Below are 21,937 nucleotides of genomic sequence, written 5' to 3'. Positions count from 1 at the left end.
GGTCTTTTCCAGCTCTTTGCATCAGGTGGCCAAAGTATTGGAGCTTCAGCTTCAGCTTCAGTCCTTCCAGTGACTATTCAGGGTTGATTTCCTTTAGGATTGACTGGTTGGATCTCCCTGCTGTCCAAGGGGCTCTCAAGAGTCTTCTCCAGCACGATAGTTCAGAAGCATCTAGTCTTCAGCGCTCAGCCTTCTTTATGGTCCAACTCTCACATCCATACATGATTACTAAAAAACCCATAGCTTTGACTAGATGGACCTGCTAGTGAGTCAAGTTTTTAAAAATGTAAGGAGGTATCCAGAGGTCTAGCAGTCTAATTTTTCCTGATTATTTTTCTTTTAAAGTGTTAGATTGTCGTCTTTTAAAAATGGGGCTCGGCTTAGGGCAAAAATAAGTATACAGGACTCCCCTTATCCTCATCCTGTTAAATCTGAATTTGTATTTTATCCGACAAGCTTAGGTAGGGGGGGCGAGACCATAGGCTTGGTGTGTCTTTTGGGTAATCCATCTTCCCCCTTCCACAGCTGTCCACTGCTAATTGCTTTACACCGCCACCCAAATAGCCAGGCTTTCGGGCCAGAGGAATATTCTGGAAAATTCTTGGCCAAGACTTGGGCCTCAGGTGCTAAGGGAGAGGATTTAATAGAAACTTACTGAACCTGCACTTGGACATTCATTGCTGTCCCGAGGCGTCTGATGCCCAGAGCTCTTCTGCATCACACAAGACAGCCAGCCCTCACCCCTGCGCACGAAACCGGCTTCAGATTAGCCAAACAGGCCTAAGGGCAGCAAACTTCCCTTGATGGAGGAATGTCAAAAACACAATGCTAAGAAAAAGAGAAGGGGGGGGGGGGGGAGGCCAGTCACAGAAGGCTCTGTAGGGCACGCTGCCATTAACATAAAGTTTTTAAAACACGCGAAATCGCACTATATATTGTTTATGGATACAGACATATGGAGTCAAAGTATAAAGCTGTGCACGGGGGTGCGGCGCCACATTCGGGAAACTGGTTACTTTGGGGTGGCGGAGAGGAAACGGGAGGGTACGAGAGGGGTTTCAATTATGTATTCCTAGTGTTCTATTTCTTCCGCTGATGCTTGTTACAGTATTTAAACTTTAAAGATGCCCAATATGACTCATTGGAGGGGGAAAAAAATAGAAAAACCAAAACCCTAGGGTGTTAGCTAAAAACGCTGCCTACCCCGACCCCCTTTTCCTGGAGATGGGGTGTCGAGGGAAGAGACCTTCGCTCTGCACAAGCGTCAAGGGGATTCCTACCCTGGGCCAAGCTGTTTTGCCAAGTCATTTTTGCTTCCAGTCTTTCCCCCCCTCCTACTCTCCCCGCCCCCACCCCCAGTGTAATGATGCCTGAGAAACATTTTGCTTAAAATGCAGCTGCCCGGGGCCCCACCCCAGCTTTCGGAGGCTTTGGGGAGAAGGGGCGCTGGGCGGGGGCACTCTGGAAAGCTCTGCGGTTGCCTGAGATGCACGCAGGACACACAGGATAGCCCAGGGAGTGTCGGCGGGCTCAGGAGCCCCCGTGGGGGCCAAATGAATGATCTGAAACAAAGAAGACAATTACAAACAAGTCTCCCCGGGCCCCCGGAGGCGCTCGGGGCGACCCCGGAGCCGGCGGCGCGCCCGCGGCCTGGAATGCAGCCCGCCGGGCCGCACCCTGCCCGAACCAGTCTGAACCAGCTGCGGGGACGGGGGCGCGGCGCGCTCGCGAGCTCCCCCTGGCGCCCGAGCCGCGCTCCGAGCCGCTCCGGCCTCCTGCCCGCCCGCTCCCTCCCCGCCGGGGCTGCGGGCGCGCTGGCGGGCCCCGCGACCCCCGAGGGAGCGCCGCAGCCGCCCCCGGGCTGGGCCCCGAGGACCCCCCAGCCTCCCACCCCCGACCCCGTCTGGCGTCACCTCCAGCCGCAAAATGGTTGCCTGTGTGTGTCTTTTCAAGGTCACCTCTGTCCACTCAGGCCTCAGGCACCCGAAGTTCTAGATGAGCGTGGTTGCCAGACTCAGCTGCGCGTTGGAAACTCCTGGAGACTTCCAGAAAAATACCGATGCCCAGACCGCTCCCCAGAGACTGGGATTTAATCGGGCAGGGGACCGTGGCCTGGGTTGGGGACGTTGGAAGGATTCCCCAGGTGATTCTATCTGTGAGGCTCCAGCGCTGGTTATCTCTGTGGGCCTGTGAGTCCGCAGCTGCCCATGTCTAAGGTCCGCTGGCCTCACTGAGAATGTGAAAGCTTCCTGGGGGCCAGACTGTGTTCTAAACTCTTCACATAGATGCTTGCCTTGAATCTCCACCGCACCCTGGGAGACAGGGCTGCTCTGCTGATACCCATTTTCGAGATGAAGAAAATGAGGCCCGGAGAGGTTAAATCCCTTGCCAGGGATTATAATTAGCTCCAAAGAATTGATTGCTTTCCAACTGTGCTGGAGAAGACTCTCTCGAGAGTCCCTTGGATAGCAAGCAGGTTAAACCAGTCAATCGTAAAGAACATCAACCCTGAATATTCATTGGAAGGACTAAAGCTGAAGCTCCAATACTTTGAGCTCCAGTTGCAAAGAGGAGACTCCCTGGAAAAGACTCTGATGCGGAAAAGATTGAAGGCAAAAGGAGGAGGCTGCCAAGGAGAGGATGAGATGGTTAGATAGCATCACTGACTTAGTGGACATGAATTTGAGCAACCACTAGGAGATAATGAGGGACAGGGAAGCCAGGTACTCTGCAGTCCATGCGGTCACAAAGAGTTGGACACGATTTAGCGATTGAACAACACAACATATTGATGATTAGTAAATGGAAGAACCCAGGTGCTTACCTGCTGCTCCCATCCTGCCTCCTACAGGATGGCCCTGCTGTTGGTCCTGCGGCTGCCACCTCAGCCCAGCCTGGCCTGCTGGGAAGGTGGGCAGCTGCCCTGGCCCCTGTGCCAGACCCCCCACCCCCCTTTTCACTGCCCTCCCAAAGGACCAGCCAGCAGTCTCCTCCTGCTCTCAGTTCCCCAAGTGAACTTCAGGTTCAATGGTGCAGTTCAGACCTCGCCCCCAGCCCTCCCTTGCCAGTGTGTCCTCTCTGAACCCTAAGATGCCAATGGGTGCCCACAGAGCAGAGCTCGGACCTGCAGGAGGCAAGAGAGACCCCCGGAAGACAGACTGTTAAGGGGCCTCCTGGTCAGGAGCAGCCCCCAGGAGCGAGGGTCTCCCTTTTGGCAGAGGGTGTGTCCTGGGCATCCCTCCTGCCTCACCTGAGTGCTGGCCCTGCCATGGAGCCTGACCCTATGGGCAGAATGTGTGTGTCCCGAGTTCATAAGTTGAAATCCCAACCCCAAGGTGATGGTCTCGGGAGGTGGGGACTTTGGGAGGTGGTTAGATCACGAGGGTGGAGGCCTTCCCTGCTGTAGCGTGCTTACAGAGGTGAGCCAGGAAGCCCAGGCTGGGCGTCTAGTCCACAGGGAGACCTGCAGCGCATCACCGCCACATGGTTGACCCCAAGACGCAGGAGCTCCGGAGGGAGATACACACACACACACACACACACACGTACATATGAAAAGTGAAAGTGTTAGTTGCTCAGTCCTGTCCGACTTTTTGTGACCCCATGGACTATAGAGCCCACCAGGTTCCTTTGTCCATGGAATTCTCCAGGCAAGAATACTGGAATGCGTAGCTATTCTCTTCTCCAGGGCATCTTCCTGGGGATTGAACCAGGGATTGAACCTGCAACTCCCACATTGCAGGTAGACTCTTCACCCTCTGAGCCACCAGGAAAGCCTCACACAAGCATGTGTGTGTGTGTATAATAAGTATATATATATACATATACACAAGAAAAAAAGAAAAAGAGACCCCGAGAGCGCTCCCTGCCCTTTCTGCTGTGTGAGGACACGTGGAGGCTTCCAGCAGCCTGCACCCTGGAAGCAGGCCCTCACCAGAACCTGACCCTGCTGGCTCCCTTATCCTGAGCTTACAGCCTCCTGATCTATGAAAAATAAATGGCTGCTGTTTATAAGCCGTGCAGGCTAAGGCGTTTTGTTATAGCCTGGCCCAAAAGAAGACATTCACAGGAGTGTTAGATTTGCACATAACCATGCTTAAATGCTCAACAAACTGTGGAAAATTCTTGAAGAGATGGGAATACCAGACCACCTTACCTGCCTCCTGAGAAATCTGTATGCGGGTCAAGAAGCAACAGTTAGAACTGGACATGGAACAATGGACTGATTCAAAATTGGGAAAGGAGTACATCAAGGCTGTATATTGTCACCCTGCTCATTTAACTTATGTGCCAAGTACATCATTCGAAAAGCTGGGCTAGATGAAGCACAAGCTGGAATGAAGATTGCTGGGAGAAATATCAATAACCTCAGATATGCAGAGGACACCACCCTTATGGCAGAAAGTGAAGAGGAACTAAAGAGCCTCTTGATGAAAGTGAAAGTGGAGAGTGAAAAAGCTGGCTTAAAAGTCAACATTCAGAAAACTGAGATCATGGCATCCAGTCCCATCACTTCATGGCAAATAGATGGGGAAACAATGGAAACAGTGACAGACGTTATTTTCTGGGCTCCAAAATCACTGCAGATGGTGACTGCAGCCATGAAATTAAAAGACGCTTACTCCTTGGAAGGAAAGTTATGACCAACCTAGACAGCTTAGACAGCTTAGACCAACCTAGACAACTAAAAAGCAGAGATGTTAATTTGCTGATAAAGATCCATCTAGTGAAAGCTATGGTTTTTTCAGAAGTCATGTAGATATGGGAGTTGGACTGTAAAGAAAGTTAAGCACTGAAGAACTGATGGTTTTGAACTGTGGTGCTGAAGAAGACTGTTGAGAGTCCCCTGGACTGCAAGGAGATCCAACCAGTCCATTCTAAAGGAAATCAGTCCCGAATATTCATTGGAAGGACTGATGCTGAAGCTCAATACTTTGGCCACCTGATGTGAAGAAATGACTCATTAGAAAAGACCCTGATGCTGGGAAAGATTGAAGGTGGGAGGAAAAGGGGACGACAGAGGATGAGATGGTTGGATGGCATCACCGACTCGATGGACATGAGTTTGAGGAAGCTCCGGGAGTTGGTGATGGACAGGGAGGCCTGACGTGCTACAGTCCATGGGGCCGCAGAGAGTCGGACACGACTGAGTGACTGTACTGGACTATGCTTAAATGTCTGTATCTTTCAATATGGTGCCCTTTGACAGTCTACACAGACATTCAGCTGCGGCTTCTCTCGATAGGAAAGGAAAGCTTAGAAAGCCATGGGCCTGCACTGCGACATGGCAGTTAATGAGATGTCCCAGTTGACACACTCTGCCTCACTTGGCCTCAGTCTCTTTCTGGCCTCTTGGTCTGTGAAGGTGTCTGGGTTCTGCCCCCAGGGTCCCCTGGACACGCCCCACGCCTGCCGGGCTCCACATCAGAGTCCCGTGTGTCTGTTGGAGGCCTCCGCCGCCCCAGGGCTGACCACCCTCCCTGCCTTTCCGCCTAGTCTTCGAGGCTGTTCTTCCGTGGCCCGTTTTCCGACCCCCAAACAGATGCGCCCTTTAAGCTTACCTTCTGCTACCTCGTACCTTCTGCTAAGGTGTACGGCCACCGTCAGACAGGAAGGTCCCAGGGCAGAGCCCACGGCGGCCGTCTGGGGGGGTGACCGAAGCAGTCTAGTGGCTGCCTTTGCACATACAAGTCCGTCCTCAAGAAGCACGTTTCTCTAGATTTGAAGTCGCTCTCCTGCTTAGCGTCTCTGCCTCCCCACCAGCAAAATGATTTAGAACATAACCCCTCTTGAGAGAAGCACTGTGAAAAGCCAGGCTTTAAAAGCATTTTTTCGAACACAGTTTTGAAATGATCCCTCTATAGTAATGGGAGACAGCACATCCCATTCTTTCTCTGTGAAAGAAGGCTTCTAATTCTCCCCAGGAATTTGATCCGTTTTTCACTGTGGCTTTTCTTTCTGCAACAGAGCTACACAAAGGGTCTTGTAGCTTTGGAGGCAAGGGGCCAAGGGTCAAGGTTCAAAGTGCTCCCTAAGCGTCGTTTGGCTTTCTGGCTAGCGCTGCATGTTTCCTGGGAAGTGAGAGGAGAATCACGGGTTTAGAGGAAAGAGGAGCTTTTACCCCTCCAGCTACTGAAATATGAGGCTTCCCTGGTAGCTCGGTGGTTTAAAAAAAAAAATCTGCCTGCCAGTGCAGGAGACCAGGGTTCGATCCCTGGGTCGTGAAGATCCTCTGAAGAAGGAAATGGCAGCCCACTCTAGTGTTCTTGCCTGGGAAATCCCATGGACGGAAGAACCTGGTTGTTACAGTCTATGGAGTCACAAAGAGTCAGACACGATTTAACAACTGAACAAGTTCCTGAAATGTGGGTCCCAGGCTGTTTGTTCTGCCTGCATCTAAACAGACGCTGGAGGGAAAATGCTGCCCAGAAAAGTGTGAAGGGGCAGGACTCAGGGGACCCAGGCATGAGCTTAGGGCCTTGTGCAAATTCTCCTACTGGCCACAGGCCGAACTGGTATTACAGGCCCGCCATTCCTAATGCAAAACCCTTGGGGCCAGCGGGTTTCAGAATCAGGACTCCTGGGGTTTTGAGGGGGCAACACCCTGTTATCAAGCTTTGTATTTCTCAGCAGAGTGTGTCAGCATTCACCTTCTGTGAGCTAACTGGAGGTCTTAAATGAGTCTCATGCCAGCTCAACTCAGGCTTTGCCGGTCATCGCATTTTTGCTGGCCCGATGGAGAAAAAAGCAAGTGGTTTTGTTCCCAGGATTTTAAAAGTACAAAAAAAAAAAAAAGGAATTGTGGACTTGGTTTTCTGTTTTGGAGCTGGGAAAACTGAGGCTCAGGAAACTGTGGCCCAGGCCCATGCATGTAACTAAGTGGGGCTGGGTATCAAGCCCATGGCTCTTCCTCTTGTATCACACTGAGATGGATCTGAAGTTAGAAAATGAAGTGCCCTGGTAAAACAATATTTGTCAGACGATTTGGGACGTGGGAGTATATTTGTTTTCCTGCTTTAGGAGCCTGTGTCTCTTTTCACTAGGGTTCAAAGGCCCTTTGCTGTCCTTGGCGTTACATGGTACAGCAGTGTCTACACAGTAGGCTCTTAGTAAATGAGATTCTGCTCTACATGAAGCCTGCAGGCATACCAGCAGTGGACAATGAGCCAAGAGGGGCCTCTGGCTGTAACAGTGAAGTTTAGCAAAGAATAAAGCATTTACTTTTTTGAAGATTATTGAGGATATGAGAAACCACATCTATAGCATGACAGAGAGAATTTTTTTTAGACGTCTTAAAAAAATAACAATTTTGTTTGTTTGTTTACTTTTGGCTCTGCTGGGTCTTCACTGCGAGGGCCTTTCTCTGGTTGCAGTGAGTAGGCGCCACTCTCTCGTGGTGCACGGGGTTCTCATTCGGCGGCTTCTCTTGCAGAGCAGCGGCGGCTCTAGGTGTGTGGGCCCCAGCAGCCGCGGTTCCCGGGCTGTGGAGCACAGGCTGAGTCGTTGTGGCTTAGTTGCTGCAGCACGTGGGATCTTCCCAAACCAGGGATCGAACCGGTGTCCCTGGCATTGCAAGGTGGATTCTTAACCACTGGACCACCAGGGAAGCCCCAAAGATAGGTTTTTAATCTCTCTTGATGAGGGATCAAACCCTTGTCTCCTGCATTGGCAGGCAGATTCTTTACCACTGAGCCACCAGGGAAACCGGACAGGGAGAATTTTTTAATTGATTTTAAATGTAATTTAAAATAGTGGAATTACACAGGTGCTATAAAGCCAATGAGAACAAGGATGCTTTAATGAAAACGTACGGAATGCAGTACAAAGCGTGAGAAGTGGACGGTCTTCTGGCTCCTGAAGGGGCCCTGCCAGGTTCAGAGTGAACCTCTGGGAGGGAGCCAGGCAGTGGCTAATACAAACAGCACAGCCTCTAGAGTCAGCCACCAAAAGCTGTGTGATCTCGGTGGAGTTACATAACTTCTCTGTGCCTGAATTTCCTCATCAATAAAGTGGCATGATACAACGTCATGGTGCTGCTGACATGATTCAGTGAGACAATCTATGTCGACTGCTTTAAGCACTGGCTGGCACAGAGTAATTGCTCAATAAATCCTACATTATAAGTGGAATATCGACAAACTGGAGTGCTTTCCAGGGAGGACAGAGAAGATGGCCAGATAGGTAACATAGCTGATGGTGGCAAGGATTTGGTCACCAAGAAGGCATTTAATAAATGTCTGTCCAGGCCAGGGCTTCCCAGTAGGTCAGTGGTAATGAATGTTCCTGCAGTGCAGGAGACCCAGATTCGATCCCTGGTCAGGAAGATCCTGCAGAAGGAAATGGCAGCACACTCCAGTGTTCTTGCTTGGAAAATCCCATGGACAGAGGAGCCTGGCGGGCTACAGTCCCTGGGGTTGCAAAAGAGACATGAACTGAGCGACTGAACAACAACTGTTGAGACAAACTGAACATGAAGTCAGTTTATGACCAATTTGATGTTCATGGGACTTCTCAGTTGGCACTAGCAGTAAAGAACCCGCCGGCCAGTGCAGGAGACGCAAGAGACATGGGTTCAATCCCTGGGTCGGGAAGATGCCCTGGAGGAGGAAAGGGCAGCCCACTCCAGCAGTCTTGCCCAGAGAACCCCATAGACAGAGGAACCTGGTGGCCTACTGTTCATTGGGTCAGCACTTCGTGGCAAATAGATGGGGAAACAATGGAAACAGTGACAGACTTTATTTTCTTGGGCTCTAAAATCACTGCAGATCTTGACTGCAGCCATGAAATTAAAAGACACTTGCTCCTTGGAAGAAAAGCTATGACAAACCTAGACAGCATATTAAAAAGCAGAGACATTACTTTGTGACAAAGGTCTGTCTAGTCAAAGCTATGGTTTTTCCAGTAGTCATCCGTGGATGTGAGAGTTGGACCATAAACAAAGCTGAGCACCAAAAAAATTGATGCTTTTGAACTGTGGTGTTTGAGAAGACTCTTGAGAGTCCCTTGGACTACAAGGAGATCCAACCAGTCCATCCTAAAGGAAATCAGTCCTGAATATTCATTGGAAGGACTGATGCTGAAGCTCACTTCTTTGGCCACCTGATGTGAAGAACTGACTCGTTAAAAAAGACCCTGATGTTGGGAAAGATTGAAGGCAGGAAGAGAAGGGGACGACAGAGGATGAGATGGTTGGATGGCATCACTGACTCGATGGACATGAGTTTGAGCAAACTCCGGGAGTTGGTAATGGACAGGGAAGCCTAGTGTGCTGCAGTCCATGAGGTTGCAAATAGTCATGAATGAGCGACTGAACTGAACTGATTTCATGTGATGGTCATGTGACCTTATGACATGTGATGACAGTTTAAAGGGGCTGGAGCTGTTCTGCCTGGAGAAAGTTTGGATTATTTAGAGGAATATTGCCAGGAAGGGGTCAAGGAATTCTATGGGGCTTCTGAGAAAAGAACAACTGAGCCAGGAACATGAAAATTCAGAGCAGTCCCACCTGCCTAACTGTGCAGGCTGGTCATTGCAAAACTCCAGGACACCACTCACATAGACGATAGTGTGTATGGCACCCTCTGGAGTTGTGTGGAATTCCAGCCCACTGATGGACCGCACCTCATCCCCACGTGTGGGTGGAACCAGAGGAGATAGTGGGATAGCCTTCCCGTGATGAGGTTACTGGTTAGTTGACTTGCTAAGGAAGTAAGTGAAAGTCACTCAGTCATGTCCGACTCTTTGTGACCCCATGGACTGTAGCCCTCCAGGCTTCCCTGTCCATGGGATTTCCCAGGTAAGAATACTGGAGTGGGTTGCCCTTTCCTACTCCAGGGGAATGGACCTGGATCTCTGGCATTGCAGGCAGATTCTTTGCCATCTGAGCCACCAGGGAAGCCCTATTCTTTAAGGTGTTTTGGTAGTTAATCAAAAAGGAACTTATCTTGGGTGGACCTCACCTAATCAGAGGCGCCCTTAAAGCGGCTTTACAGGTCAGAGCTGGAAGGACTCAGGGAGGCATTCTCCCGCTGGCCTGGAGGAAAGCGAGCAGCCATGCTGTGCTCCACCCTCTGGGGGCCATGGGTAGGAAAGGCTGGCGCCTCCAGAGTTCAGGGCCTCAGTCCTACAGATGCAGAAAATGAATATTCTACCCCCAAGTGACCTGAATGTGCTTGACGTTGGATGTGGATCCAGACGGCCCCAGTCGGCACCTTCACTGTAGCCTGAGAGACACTGAGCCAGGATCCAGGTAACTGTCCCTAGACTTCTGACCCCCAGAAACTCAGATGACACGTGTGTGTTGTTTTTAATCCTCTGAGTTCGTGGGAATGTGTTACCCAGCAAGGGGAATCACCTACAAAGGTATTATTAAAGGGAAGACAATTTCATCTCAAAGTGAGGGGAAAGTTTCTGAAGTTGAGCTGTATGTGAATCAGCAGATAGGGGCCAGGAGTGGTGAACCCCACCCCGTGAGGGCAATTTAAGCAGCGCTGGGCACCACCTCCCAGACTGTACCCCAATACTCAGGGACAGTATAGATGGGATTTCTACTCTGGTTGAAATTCATCTCTAGATCACTGCTTCCTAAACTTCAGTGTATCAGGTGAATGATACATCTCCTGGGGATTTTGGTAAAATGCAGATTCTGGTTCAGCCAATCTGTCCAATGACTTGGAACCACTATTCCTCAAGAAATGTGAACTAGAAGCCAGAAGGATCTCTTTTTTTCTTTTTTAAAAAAATGTTTTTGGCCACACCACGCAGCATGTGGGATCTTAGTTCCCCAAACCAGGGTTCAAAATGTGAATGGGGATTAAATGCAACGTGATATCCTGGACTAGATCCTGGAACAGAAAGGAGATATTATTGGAAAAATGGTGAAATTCAAATAAAGTCTAAAGTTCAGTGAGTAATAGTGTCCTGGTATAGACTGAATAATTGATCCTCTTCACCTTTTCCAAGTTCATATACTGAACCTCTAAACCCTAGTGTGGGTGTATCTGGAGACGGGGCCTCTAAGGAAATAACCAAAGCTAAATAAGATCGTAAGGGTGTGGCCCTGATCCTATAATATCTGTGCCTTTAGGTCTTTATGAGAAGACATGCCCTCGAGCTCGAGCCCCCTCTCTCTTGCACAGAGGAGAGGCCGCGTGAGGGCACAGAGAGAAACAGCCCTCCGGAAGTAAACCACGCCAGCACCTTGATCTTGGACTTCCAAACTCCACAACTGTGAGGCAATACATTTCTATTGTTCAAGCCACCCAGTCTGTGGTATTTTGTTATGGCAACCTCAGCAGATAAAGACACGTACCAATGTTAATTTCTAGTTTTGACAAATGTACCATGGTGGTGTAACATGTTTGCATCAGAGGGAGCTGGGTGATGCTGTACTATCCGTGCAATCTTCCTGTAACTCTAAGATAACTCCACAATTTAAAGTTTGTCTTTAGAAAAAAGAATAGAGACAAAATGAATGGGGAAGATTTGTATCTAGTGATGTGGGAAGATTACCAAAATACATTAAATGAGAGAAGCAAAGGGTAGAATATGCTATTTTTATATAATAAGAAGAGGAAACATAATGCATTTTTGTACTGTGTGGTTTATGTTTAAAAAAAGTCTATGGAGAGATAAGCAAGAAACAAATCATAAGTGTTGCTTGAGGGAAGGGAATGACAGTTGGGTAAACTGGGAACCAAAGGAGGTGAAAGTGTTTTCACCATGTACTTTTTTTTTTTTTTTTAAGCAAAAAGAAATTTATTAGAAGGATTTCTGGGACCTCACCGACCTGAGAAGAAAGCTGAAGCACCAGGCATGAAAGATGTGCAGGGGTGAATAGGTCAGGCAGCTGAGCGTAGCCGAGGGTCAGGCCGCAGGGGCAGCATGAATGGGGACCTCCGGGTTCCGCTGCTGCCACATAAACATCCCCAAATGCTTCAGGTTCTTTCGGCCACCAGGTCAAGCTTCAGGGGGCAGGTGAGGGCATCCAGTCGGCTAAACTTAAAACATCCCCACAGCCAGGGAGGAGAGAGAAGACATCCTCTATTTAGCTTTTAATTTTCTTTTTTATTGGGCAGTAGTGAACTGTGGTTCTATGAAGATCTACAAGACCTTTTAGAACTAACACCCCAAAAAGATGTCCTTTTCATTATAGGGGACTGGAATGCAAAAGTAGGAAGTCAAGAAACACCTGGAGTAACAGGCAAATTTGGCCTTGGAGTACGGAATGAAGCAGGGCAAAGACTAATAGAGTTTTGCCAAGAGAACGCACTGGTCATAGCAAACACCCTCTTCCAACAACACAAGAGAAAACTCTACACATGGACATCACCAGATGGTCAACACCGAAATCAGATTGATTATATTCTTTGCAGCCAAAGATGGAGAAGCTCTATACAGTCGGCAAAAACAAGACTGGGAGCTGACTGCGGCTCAGATCTTGAGCTCCTTATTGCCAAATTCAGACTTAAGTTGAAGAAAGTATGGAAAACCACTAGACCATTTAGGTATGACCTAAATCAAATCCCTTATGATTATACAGTGGAAGTGAGAAATAGATTTAAGGGACTAGATCTGATAGATAGAGTGCCTGGTGAACTATGGACTGAGGTTCATGACATTGTACAGGAGACAGGGATCAAGACCATCCCATCCCCATGGAAAAGAAATGCAAAAAGGCAAAATGGCTGTCTGGGAAGGCCTTACAAATAGCTGTGAGAAGAAGAGAGGCGAAAAGCAAAGGAGAAAAGGAAAGATATAAGCATCTGAATGCAGAGTTCCAAAGAAGAGCAAGGAGAGATAAAAAGCCTTCCTCAGCGATCAATGCAAAGAAATAGAGGAAAACAACAGAATGGGAAAGACTAGAGATCTCTTCAAGAAAATTAGAAATACCAAGGGAACATTTCATGCAAAGATGGACTCGATAAAGGACAGAAATGGTATGGACCTAACAGAAGCAGAAGATATTAAGAAGAGGTGGCAAGAATACACAGAAGAACTGTACAAAAAAGATCTTCACGACCCAGATAATCATGATGGTGTGATCACTCATCTAGAGCCAGACATCTTGGAATGTGAAGTCAAGTGGGCCTTAGAAAGCATCACTATGAACAAAGCTAGTGGAGGTGATGGAATTCCAGTTGAGCTGTTTCAAATCCTGAAAGATGATGCTGTGAAAGTGCTGCACTCAATATGCCAGCCACAGGACTGGAAAAGGTCAGTTTTCATTCCAATCCCAAAGAAAGGCAATGCCAAAGAATGCTCAAACTACCGCACAATTGCATTCATCTTACATGCTAGTAAAGTAATACTCAAAATTCTCCAAGCCAAACTTCAGCAATACGTGAACCGTGAACTTCCTGATGTTCAAGCTGGTTTTAGAAAAGGCAGAGGAACCAGAGATCAAATTGCCAACATCCGCTGGATCATGGAAAAAGCAAGAGAGTTCCAGAAAAACATCTACTTCTGCTTTATTGACTATGCCAAAGCCTTTGACTGTGTGGATCACAAGAAACTGTGGGAAATTCTTCAAGAGATGGGAATCCCAGACTACCTTACCTGCCTCTTGAGAAACCTATATGCAGGTCAGGAAGCAACAGTTAGAACTGGACATGGAACAACAGACTGGTTCCAAATAGGAGAAGGAGTACGTCAAGGCTGTATATTGTCACCCTGCTTATTTAACTTCTATGCAGAGCACATCATGAGAAATGCTGGGCTGGAAGAAGCACAAGCTGGAATCAAGATTGCCGGGAGAAATATCAATAACCTCAGATATGCAGAGGACACCAACTTTATGGCAGAAAGTGAAGAGGAACTAAAGAGCCTCTTGATGAAAGTGAAAGAGGAGAGTGCAAAAGTTGGCTTAAAGCTCAACATTCAGAAAACTAAGATCATGGCATCTGGTCCCATCACTTCATGGGAAATAGATGGGGAAACAGTGGAAACAGTGTCAGACTTTATTTTGGGGGGCTCCAAAATCACTGCAGATGGTGAGTGCCGCCATGAAATTAAAAGACGCTTGCTCCTTGGAAGAAAAGTTATGGCCAACCTAGATAGCATATTCAAAAGGAGAGATATTACTTTGCCAACAAAGGTCTGTCTAGTCAAGGCTATGGTTTTTCCAGTGGTTATGTATGGATGTGAGAGTTGGACCGTGAAGAAAGCTGAGCGCCAAAGAATTGATGCTTTTGAAGTGTGGTGTTGGAGAAGACTCTTGAGAGTCCCTCGGACTGCAAGGAGATCCAGCCAGTCCATCCTAAGGGATATCAGTCCTGAATATTCATTGGAAGGACTGATGCTGAAGCTGAAACTCAATCCTTTGGCCACCTGATGCAGAGAGCTGACTCACTGGAAAAGACCCTGATGCTGGGGAAGATTGAAGGCAGGAGAAGAGGACCACAGAGGATGAGATGGTTGGATGGCATCCCCAACTTGATGGACATGGGCTTGAGTGAACTCCGGGAGTTGGTGATGGACAGGGAGGCCTGGAGTGCTGCACGGTTCATGGGGTCGCAGAGTTGGACACGACTGAGCAACTGAACTGAGCTGAGTGTCCTTCCATTTACCTCCTGGGTGACTCATTTCAAGTAGCAGAAGTGTTCCTATGCCAGGTAACCCTCCTCCAGTTTGGAATCGTAGACTAGTTTCCACTTGGTGATGGGGACCAACTATGCCAGCTAACACCGCAGTTCCTTCCTTTGCCTGTTGTTCCAGAGGCATTAGGAATCTGATTTCATAAATAATTTAATATTGATTCGTTTATTTTTGGCTGCACTAGGTCCTCACTGCTGTGAGCGGGCTTTCTCTAGCTGGGGTACACGGGCCTCTTACTGTGGCAGCGTCTCTCACAGCACAGCACAGGCTCCAGAGCGGGCAGGCCCCATGGTTTTGGCTCCTGGGGCCTAGATTGCAGGCCCGTGGCTGTGGTGCAGGGGGGTAGTTGCTGTGTGGCATGTAGGATCTTCTGGGATCAGGGGTGGAGCTCATGCCCCCTGCATTGGCAGGTGGATTCTTACTCACTGAGCCACCAGGAAAGCCCCGAACCCGAAGTGCTTGAGTGGCAGCTCTAACTCCCAGCTCAGTGGAATCACGGGTGTATTACCTCCCTGACACTGGGAGTCTCCTGCAAAGGCTGGGTTGGGAGGCGCAGCTGAGGCTCGCCGTGTGGACAGATGCGGGCAGCAGCAGCTCTGGGCAGTTCTCAGTGGTGGGAGCCCTTTGGAGGCCACCGTTTTCTTTAGACCATGTACTTTAAAAAAGTTTTTTGGTTGTTTGAGTCATATGAATTTATTTTTCATCCAAATAACTGATTTTGTAAAAAGTAAATTCTTGAGGGGGAAGAAGAGGATTAGCTATGTAGACACTAAAATGTATTTTGAAGTTTCACTAATCAAACCAGCATGAACCAGCCCCAAAGAAGACAGAGGAACAAGTCAGTGATTTGGCCAAAACAAACCCAAGGACATCTAGTTCAGTTCAGTTCAGTAGCGTCCGACTCTTTGCGACCCCATGAGTCGCAGCACGCCAGGCCTCCCTGTCCATCACCAACTCCCGGAGTTCACTCAGAGTCACGTCCATTGAGTCAGTGATGCCATCCAGCCACCTCATCCTCTGTCGTCCCCTTCTCCTCCTGCCCCCAATCCCTCCCAGCATCAGAGTCTTTTCCAATGAGTCACCTCTTTGCATGAGGTGGCCAAAGTACTGGAGTTTCAGCTTTAGCATCATTCCTTCCAAAGAACACCCAGGGCTGATCTCCTTCAGAATGGACTGGTTGGATCTCCTTGCAGTCCAAGGGACTCTCAAGATTGTTTCCAACACCACAGTTCAAAAGCATCAATTCTTCGGTGCTCAGCCTTCTTCACAGTCCAACTCTCACATCCATACATGACTACTGGAAAAACCATAGCCTTGACTAGACGGACCTTAGTTGGCAAAGTAATGTCTCTGCTTTTGTATATGCTATCTAGGTTGGTCATAACTTTTCTTCCAAGGAGTAAGCGTCTTTTAATTTCATGGCTGCAGTCACCATCTGCAGTGATTTTGGAGCCCCAAAAAACAAAGTCTGACACTGTTTCCACTGTCTCCCCATCTATTTCCCATGAAGTGATGGGACCGGATGCCATGATCTTCGTTTTCTGAATTTAAGCCAACTAAGAAATCGGCAAATGATAAAAGTGAGTTACAGTTCAATGAAAAGCAGTGTCTTATTCAATACATTATGTGAGAATAATCAATGGAGCATTTCAAAAAAACACTCAGATCCTTACTTTTGCCTGATGGCCAGATAATTATCAGATGGATTAAATATTTAAAGGTAAGAGCAGTCATAGAAGAATAGAACTTAGGATAAAAGTTGGGTAAATATTTACATAATTTGTGAGGGAAACTACTAGAGAAACGAATAAAGGATTTTGCCATGGAAAATAATAAATTCCTACAGGATAAACACAAAAGCCAATGATAAACATGCTGTTGCTGTTTAGTCCTAAATCGTGTCCATCTCTTTTCGACGCCATGGACTGCAGCCCACCAGGCTCCCCTGTCCACGGAATTCTCCAGGCAAGATTACTGGAGTGGGCTGTCACGCCCTCCTCCAGGGATTCTTCCCAACCCAGGGATCAAACCTGCATCTCCTGCTTGGCAGGCGATTCTTACTATGATAAACACAGTAAGGAGCAAATGACTAGTTAGGAAAAAATGATGACCCAAAGGTTGACTTCCTTAATCTATAAAACATTTTAAGGAAAGACCAACAGCTCAGTTTTAATCTTTTTAATGTTTTTGTTTATCTATTTGGTTGCGCTGGGCCTCAGTCACGGCACGCAAGGTCTTTAGTTGCAGCTCTCATCTGTGGCATGTGGGTTCTTATTTCCCCAGCCAGGGATCAAACCTAGGTCCCCTGCCTTGGGCGCATGGAATCTGTTCCTACCTTACCCAGACTAAGAAAAAAACTCCCTGATATCTCAGGTTTTAAAATGTTTTGTAAATGACCCCAGTAGAGAAGCTAATACAAGAAGAAATACCAATAAACAATTTTTTTAAGTCCTTCAGATTAATAGCCAAAGATATTCAAAGTAAAATAAAGACATGCTTTTCCCCCCTACTAAGTTAGGAAGAGCATAAAAATAATAAATCAGGTGTTTTGGAGTGGGAAACAACTCACACATATCTCTGGTGAGAATGTAAATTAGAACAACCTTTCCAGAAGGAAATTGGATATATTCAGGAACCAATGGCCCCAGCCTCCAAAAAAAAAAAAAAACATATGTGTTGATCTAATGATTCCTCTTCTAGAAATCTATCCTGAGGAACTAATTGAACAAAGAATAAAAAGATGTATTTACAAAGCTGTTTACCACAGCACTGTTTATAATTGTGAAAAAATGGAAGCAGCGAATGATAGGGAATTGGTTTTATAAAATGAGAGTTCATCTATGTAACGAAGAGCGAGGAATCCATTATAAATGACGCAGAGCTGTATTGACAGAACAAAGACATTCACAGTATATTGTCCCCTGAAGAAAGCAAGCTACAGAATAATTGATATGTATGTAACATCCTATTTCTATCGAAACACACGTTAGGTAATAAGTATATATTGATGTGCATATGTACCGAAAAACTTGAGTGGATCTTTCTGAATAGTGCTTTTTTTAGGGAGGTGGTGGGGGGGGGATTTTTTTTTTTTTTAATATATATATGCTTTTTTCCCTAAAATTTCTTCTGAAGTCATATATTACTTCGCTAGACGCACAGCTTCCTTAGCCAGTCTTGCGTACATAATTTCATTCCCTGATGGCTCAGACAGTAAAGAATCCATCTGCAATGCAGGAGACCTGGGTTTGATCCCTGGGTCTGAAAGATCCCCTGGAGCAGGGAATGGCTACCCACACTGGTATTCTTGCCTGGAGGATCCCAGAGTCAGAGGAGCCTGGAGGGCTGCAGTCCATCGGGTCTCAGAGTCAGACACAACTGAGCTACTAAGCACACATAGAGGCAGGTATATACGCAAGCATATTTTTGTCTTTCCCAGATTGTCTCTGAAGCTCTGAGTAAGCTGAGTAAGACCCAGGAATAAATATTTTAAAAAAAGAAAAACTGCCTCCAATTTTGATTTTTGTTATTGATAAAAAGAACATCTAGGAATGAGTCCTTCAACAACCACAACAAAGAATAAAAACAATTAGCCTTAGGAAGGAAAGAGTAAAAATAAGCCTAATGTCAGTTTGTCAAGGAGACATGGCGGTTCTGAGAAGTCCTAATTGAGAGCAAACTATTCAGCTGGAAATAAGCAACAACTCAGGAATAAATTATGCATGGCCACTCTTAAATATTTTATCCATCCTTAACCATTATTTGTCTTTGCAAGGCTGAAAGAGGAGAGGGAAGGAAAACCCCCCCAATCCGATCGTAAGCGTTATCAGTCTTGTATCTTTCCTCCTCCTAGAAGTCTTCGACATTCAAGCGTAAACCCTGCAAAAGAGGAAAAACGCTAACCATGATTAAAACAAGAAGTTGGCAGGCTGAACTTGAACTTCACGACTTGATTAAGAAACGTCAAGGTGACCTCACCTTCCGTCTCCACATTTTCATCCTTCAAAATTATGAACATTTTGCTCTGCTAAACGTGCTGTTTTAAAAAGCAACATTTATGAATTCTTGGTGACGTCCAGGCAGAGGGGTTTTGTGTTCCCTGGCATTCACGCAGCAGCGGGACAGGACGCCGGAGATATCTGAGGCGCTGTCAGAAGCTGATGTAGCCCATTCAGCCCTTTGCCATTTGGCCAGCTTCCCGGCCACTCGGCCTCCTCTCCTGGCTCTCTCCCTTCCTTGTTTATTTCCCCTCCCTCCCCTGTCGGCTTGGCTGATGGAGGCACACGCCAGCCCCACTGGGCACAGGCCCCAGGAGCACCAGCCAAGGCCCCACGAGGGCGGAGGGAGGCCATGGAGGCCAGCTCGCTAGAAGAACCCTCATGGGCAGCAACGGAACTGTGACCACTTTATTGCAAAGGTTTTACTCCTGTTTTCCACAGGGGACTGGACAATTATTACAGTGGCCATTTCAGGGTGAGATTTGTTTGAAGTTATTTTTCAAGTATTGTGTAGTTTTGTGGGCTTCCCTGGTGGCTCAGATGGTAAAGAATTACCCTGCCATACAGGAGACCCGGGTCTGATCCCTGGCTTGGGAAGATCCCCCGGAGAAGGGAATGGCAGCCCACTCCAGTATGCTTGCCTGGAGAATTCTGCGGACAGAGGAGACTGGGGGCTACAGTCCATGGGGTCACAGAGTCGGACATGACTGAGCAACTAACATTTCCACTTCTGGCATTTTGTATGGCATTTTGTGCCAGAAGTGTGCATTACGTTAATGTTATAGATTAAAAATTTTTTTTTAAATTTAGGGCCACACCAGGTGGCCTGCAAGATCTTAGTTCCCCAACCCAACCGGGGATCGAACCTGTGCCCGTTGAAGTAGAAATGCAGAGTCTTATCTACTAGACTCCCAGGGAAGTCCCTTTTTATCTATCTTTTTTTTTTTTTCAGTACGTTGATGTTAATTCCATGTGCCAGCAGACTAGATTTGTGTATGTATAAATGCATGTACTCAGTTTAAAAATCAACTAGTTAAAACCTGTCTGTGTGTGTCTGACAGACTCGCTCGGTTTGTCTCAAGTCTGAAGTCAAGGGGAGGGAGATTCTGTCAGCAGCCAAGGACTTCTGTTCAGGCCTGAATGGTGGGTTTTCCCTCTAACTCCAGGGCTTTCCCCTGTTCCTGGGCTTCTAAGCGTATGGTTACGTCACCCCACGATTGTCCAGTTGGTTAATATGTTGTGCAGTGTTCAACATATTGCACTGTTCAAGCTGTTAGTCCATTTTCTCTTCATTTCAAATATCTGAACATAAGGCTAGCATCTACTTGAATTCCTGGTGAGATTTTAAATGCTAACAGTAGACTCACCCTCCACCCGGCAAAAGTTATCTGTGTGTGTGTGTTTAAACCAAGAATACTTTCTCACGTTTTCCTGCTTTACCAGACAGAGATTCACACAGATGAAACCTGCATTCTTGGTAAGATACCTGGTGCGGATTGTTCCTCCTGACAGTGACTGACTGGAGCTTCTTTCTGATCCCAGATGATTCTGGGGTGAGTCACCGATCCACCCGAGAAGCAACACTGAGCAGGACTGCTGTTCCCATCGTCATGGCATTATTGGAAGGCCCACATTCCAAAGCCCTCTTCTTCAAGGTCCCTTTACCCGTGCTCGGCAGGTAGCATTTCACCAAGTTAATGATTTACTTTCTGAGTCACTAAGCATACAGAGTTTTACCTGAGTCACCCCGGGCACATACCTGAGACAGCAGCTGCAGGCTTCTGGGAATGTTGGGGAAAACCTGATTTGCAACTGACTGCCCAGCACAGATTTAAAGCTAGCACAGGACAGAGAGCCCAGGAACAGGACTCCTATGTTCCATAAGAACAGTACCTTGTTCTTTCATCCGAGTGGAACCTGCTCCAGGTCGGCGTGGAACAATGCCGTGAATGCTATTCGCTCGTCGTCTCAGGCATTGCTGGGGGATGGGACGGGAAAGGAATGCTGTACTGATACCATCTGTGGGTGGGACTGTTCATCAGATTCTAGCCTTTTTTGTCTTCCCCTTTGCTGGATAGCCCGACACAAAAATCCAGCCTGGAGTTTTCCGAGGCTTGTTTCTGCACGCCTCTAATGATTTCTGTGGGGAGTTACTATACTTGATCAACACTGCAATTCTGGAATGTCAGATTATACTAATTTAAGGGAGTGGGATCCCTTGCACAGGGGGCTGGAGACAGAAGCTTGCTTTTGCCAAGTTAACAGCACGGTATATGCCAGACGAGAAAATGAAGGTTACTGTACATCTTTATGAATTTTAGAAGTGATTATAAGCCGTGTTCCTTAAAGCAGTTCTGCTAAGACTGATACAGATGGATTTCAGAACTTTTCAGTCTGTCCTGTACACAGGAAGCACTTGGGGAGAGCTTGTTAAAATGTAGACTCCGGGCCCCACCAGCAGAGAGTCTGTTCCGCAGAACAGAGGTGGGGCCTGAGTGTGGGCATCTCTAACCTGCATCCCAGTGATGCTGGAGCTGCTGTCTGGGGACCACGCTGTGGTGTCACCCAGTGGGAGGACTGCTCTGGGCTGGTCACCGAATCCCTCTGGGCCTCAGCCATCTCCCTGAGAACGGACGGAACAGCCGACATCCAGTGGGGGCTTCTTAATCCCTGGGCACTGTCCCCAGCCCTCTGCACACACTACCTCATTCAGTCCTCAGGAGACAGTTTCACGGTGAAGGAATGAGAGCCGTCGATGGTCTATAGTTCTGAGCCTCTGAGACGGCGCTGGCAACGGGCAGCCTGCAGGCATCTGGGGCCGGCTGGTCTGTGTGGTCTCTCTCACGGGTTGTTTTAAAAATCAGGATGTCTCATGGGACACTCTGGATTTCTGATATCTTCTTTTTAAAAATATCTATTTTTATTTATCCGGTTGTGCCAGGTCTTAGTTGCAGCATGCAGGATCTTCAGTTGCTGCATATGAGATCCGGTTCCCTGACCAGGGATCAAACCTGGGTTCCCTGCTTTGGGAGCGTGCAGTCTTTGCCACTGGACCACCGGGGAAGTCCCTCTGGTATCTCCTTAAAAGTTGGAAGAGCTGGCAACAGTGGGCGCATGTGTTCCCAAGTGGTAACATGGTAACAATGCCGCGGTGTGTCTGTGTCTGTGTTTAAAGGGAGACTCTGGTTTACTAGCCCCACCCGCCCTCCCCCTCTCCAGCCCCCTGGGCATTCCATGTACCCATTGCTCTAAGACCACGATTCTCTCCTGGTGTTATATTCCCAAAGTAGTACACTTTGAACTTTCTGCCGTTTCTTTCTTTTCTCCTGCTGTGCCGTGGGCCT

The 21,937-nt window shown here is 47.6% G+C and overlaps 1 long non-coding RNA gene across 1 annotated transcript; it reads right to left on the bottom strand.

Moving 5' to 3' along the window:
* Window positions 1-18,307: 18,307 nt before the first annotated feature.
* On the bottom strand, window positions 18,308-20,245 carry LOC138417230 (uncharacterized). Its single transcript, XR_011248042.1, has 2 exons — window positions 20,080-20,245; window positions 18,308-18,474 (listed from the first exon to the last, which is right to left on the bottom strand). It is a non-coding gene; the product is annotated as an uncharacterized lncRNA (long non-coding RNA).
* Between the last annotated feature and the right edge of the window lie 1,692 nt (window positions 20,246-21,937).

This window comes from Ovis canadensis, chromosome 13 (assembly GCF_042477335.2).
Source record: "Ovis canadensis isolate MfBH-ARS-UI-01 breed Bighorn chromosome 13, ARS-UI_OviCan_v2, whole genome shotgun sequence".
NCBI classification, from domain to species: domain Eukaryota; kingdom Metazoa; phylum Chordata; class Mammalia; order Artiodactyla; family Bovidae; genus Ovis; species Ovis canadensis.
The sequence above is the reverse complement of the archived record's forward strand: the minus strand, read 5'-3'. Positions and strand labels throughout refer to the sequence as shown.